A 3886-nucleotide genomic window follows, 5' to 3' on the forward strand; every position below is an offset into this window, starting at 1 on the left:
TCTCACAATTCTAATTACTAGACATTCTCAACACTTAAAAATCAACTATAGTTCACTACTCACCTTATGGTTTCTTTGTAGTTGAATTCTCTTCCAATAGCTTCCAAACAAATGTGGAAAATCTCTCTTTCTCTCTCTAAAACCTCCAACTTCTGAGAGAAAGTGCTGAAAATGGACTTTTTGAGGGTTTTAAAGTGAGAGAGTGAAAGAGCACAAGGGTTCAAGTCAAAAGGGCACAAAGGTATGAAAATTAGAGCTAGTGAGAGAAAGTTGTGAAAGTTTCATATCAAGCTTCAATGGAGGATGGAAGCAATGTGAGATGGAAGAAGAAGAAGGAGAAGAAGCTGCTGAAAGAAGAAGATATTTATAGCTCAAGCTTATCCATTCCACGTGAAATTACGAAAATGCCCTTGGGAAGTTAGCTTGCTCTTCTCCAAACCTTTGTGAAATCTTTTTACTCTTTTGACACTATGGCCAAGTCCACAATGGTCTAAATATACTCGGATTTACGAAAAGTTAAAAATTTTTACTCAAGGTGCAAAATGATCGTTTTGGCCCTGTTACGAAAATTATTGTCACATCTAGTTTTGTCACGACCCAGAATTCCCATCGAGCCCATGACAACCGTCGCGATGTCCCGATAGACATTGATTACCCGAAATACCAATTGAAACCTCGCAAGGCTTAACATAAGTTTTCTCGCTTCCCTTGTGAGTATTAGTTTCTAAAATCATGTTTTAAAGTGATATGAAACAATTTCAATTCAAAAACAATCAAAGAAAAGTTTAAACTACACAGGGATATTTTGGTCATTTTTTTCAAAAATTTTGAAACCAACTAAAATATAGTATAAGACAGAAATTTACACATTTCATAACAAAAAATAAGTTTAGATATCTAAAACATTCATTTAAAGTGAAATTATAGCTAATGGAATAAAATAAAAATAATGAATAAAATATTCCAATTTTTCATAAAATAATTTTTATAGAACGGTACATAAAAATTTTTATAGTGTAAAAGAAAAATAAATTCCTACATACAGTAGCACACACAGCCAGATACTCAAAATATTTAACAATGACATGTGGGCCCCTGAATGACTAAAAGTAATGAAGGTTGTGAACCTACAATTTTTGAGGATGCAAGTCCAACTGTAGCCCTCAACGAAATAAGCTATCTACCGACTATCCTAAGCCTAAAATGGGTGGAAAAGCGGGTGGTGAGATTATATAATCCCAGTGAGTAAACAAATATTATCTAAAATATCTAAAGCTTTGTAAATGGAGACAAATAAAATAGATTAGCATAAAAATGATTCACAGCATGTCGAACTCATTTTAATAAGATAACATAGATTCATTTCACCCAAATAAACAACGAGGCTTATGATTTCCTAAAAAACTTGGCTCGTGCCAAAATCATTCTCATACTCGGTTGTCAAGGATACCTTGGCTTGGGGGTATCCCAACCGAATCCACCAAGGGTGCTAAAAAGTCATGTACGCATAAATCATGTTTTTATTTTGAAAACATAGTCGTTCCTTGGCGTTGGCTGAGTTCATCCTCACGTGGTGGTTTGGCGTGAAGTGAACTCTAAAATTTTACCTCAGGAGTTACCCTACGTGCCTCCTCAACCGAGGTAAGAATATACCCAGATTTCGTGCCCCTTAAAAAGGCTGGTCCATAGAACTCGCCACTGCAATGACCAATCTATAACCCACCAATTCAATAAAAATTCAACAGCATGACATGGCAATTTTATCATTATCCAGCCTATCAACGCAAACAACAGTTTATACCTTTTCAACACGAATACCCATCCAGCCATTCATGCCCACATTATCATAAGCCATTCAATTGAAAACATAATTTACAATACAGCAAGTAGTCTCCAATTACTCCATGTTCAAGACACCATTAAATTTCAAAACAATTTATAAAACCATTTCATTTAAACACATTTTCCATAAAATTACAAAATCAGATAAAAAAATACTTTAGATAATTAAGACGATAATAAGGTTACTCACTGTAATGGGAATCGAATTCAGGATACTCTGATTCTTGATCCTTTGATACTACCTCTTTACTATTGCTAGAATGCTCACCACCTAGACATAATGCACAATAAGCAATTTGCTACATTTGTGCTAAACCGTTGTAAAACCAATTCAGGCTCTATACTAATGCATGAAATGGGATGTAAAATACTCGAGTAACTATCTAAATATGGTGTTCAATATAAATTCAATTATGTACCTAAATAAAATGGTATTGGCCTAATTCTATCTATCACCCGATTAATTGGCCAATACGTCCAATTCAACTCCAAACAATTCCATTTCTCTCCCAATACTCCAAATCATTAAACACAATTTAAATAACTTGAAATGTGGCAAAATCATCCTCACATTTTCTCTTGAAAAATTCGGCCATGGTGAGTGCACTAATAATATAATTTTTCATGCTTGATTCTCACACCATAAATCATTCATTCCTAATCAAATCACTTGAAATTCAATCAAATTCATCATCAATACTCCACATGGAATATTCGGCCAATGAAGGTGATGTAAGAACATGAATTTTTCTTGCTTGCTTTTCATACTACACATCACCCAACAACTAAAAACACTAAAATAACATGTTTTCTAACTAAATTCATCATCAAATTCTCTCTCCTAAGGTTTGATCAGCACACTATCCTACATGATATCTTGTGATTCAACCATGAAAAATGCAAAATAATGCATAGGAAAGGTAGATCACAAGCTAGAATTAAGAAATTTTACCTTTAATGACTTGATTCCTTAAAAATCAACAATTTCCCTTTGAATTTTTCTCTCTAGGGTTTTTGTTCTTCTTTTTTTTTTTCTCTTTTTCTCTCTTTGGCCGACCAAGATAAATGAGTTGGGAGGGTTATGGGCTGATTTTTAAAGCCAAATAATAAAATAATCCAAGCTTCACACTTGTCTCCATGTTATTGGTCCATGTTTAAAAACTTAATAATTAAGCTTTCTTCCACCACCACATAAAATCCTCCAATTATCCATGATATAAAATGCTAATGGCTGAAATCCATGGGCATGACAAGGGTTGGGTGGTGTAAAATTATAATTTTGCCCTTATCCTCGAAAAAATGTCGAAATTAAAATTCTTCACTTTTCAAACTCAAATTATACTCCAAATGATCAATCTTAGTCAAAAATTTCATCCAACACTCACAGCTTAACCTCAGGTTAGAAAATGACCATTTTGCCCCTAGGTCATGAAAATTCTAATTTGACTCCAAATCGGTCCTCGAACTCTGAATCACCATTTTAAGTCATTTTTGGGTTTTAAAATTCTCAATTTCTTCTAAAATCTCTATTTGGACTAGTTCGAGGCTTAATTCAACTTAATTGTACCATTTGGTACACTATCATCGTTTAACGATTTCCAAGGTACCCAAGTAAGTAAACATGCATTCTTATGTAAGAATGGCATAATAAACATACTGTAGAGCCGGGCTTGACAAGTTTTGTTCATGTTTTCATCATTATACATCATTTTTTGTCTTTTTGCTTATTTAGACCTTAAATATCAAAAAACTTCCTTTTGGAAACTTATTACAGGAAATGACGAAACTACCCCTAGCTCGGGTTATTACGCCTATGCCTCATTATGAGCCTATAGGGGTTGAGGTCTCACATATATATATAAACACTAATACCACCACCTCCCTAAGCCAACATGCACTCCCCACACGCACATCATTATCGGCATGTGCACTGCCCACTCCGCACATGCACAGTTGTAAGTGTCACAACATCGTCATTCGATTGGCATATGGACTACCCACTCAGCATATGCACGGTTGTAGTTGTCACAACATCATCATTCAA

At 34.4% G+C, this 3886-nt stretch overlaps 1 long non-coding RNA gene across 1 annotated transcript; it reads right to left on the reverse strand.

Annotated features, from left to right (window-relative positions):
• Positions 1625 to 2836, reverse strand: LOC108662529. Its single transcript, XR_001928411.1, has 3 exons — positions 2795 to 2836; positions 2033 to 2113; positions 1625 to 1712 (listed from the first exon to the last, which is right to left on the reverse strand). It is a non-coding gene; the product is annotated as an uncharacterized LOC108662529 (long non-coding RNA).

The sequence above is a fragment of the Theobroma cacao genome, chromosome 6 (assembly GCF_000208745.1).
Source record: "Theobroma cacao cultivar B97-61/B2 chromosome 6, Criollo_cocoa_genome_V2, whole genome shotgun sequence".
Taxonomy (NCBI): Eukaryota; Viridiplantae; Streptophyta; class Magnoliopsida; order Malvales; family Malvaceae; genus Theobroma; species Theobroma cacao.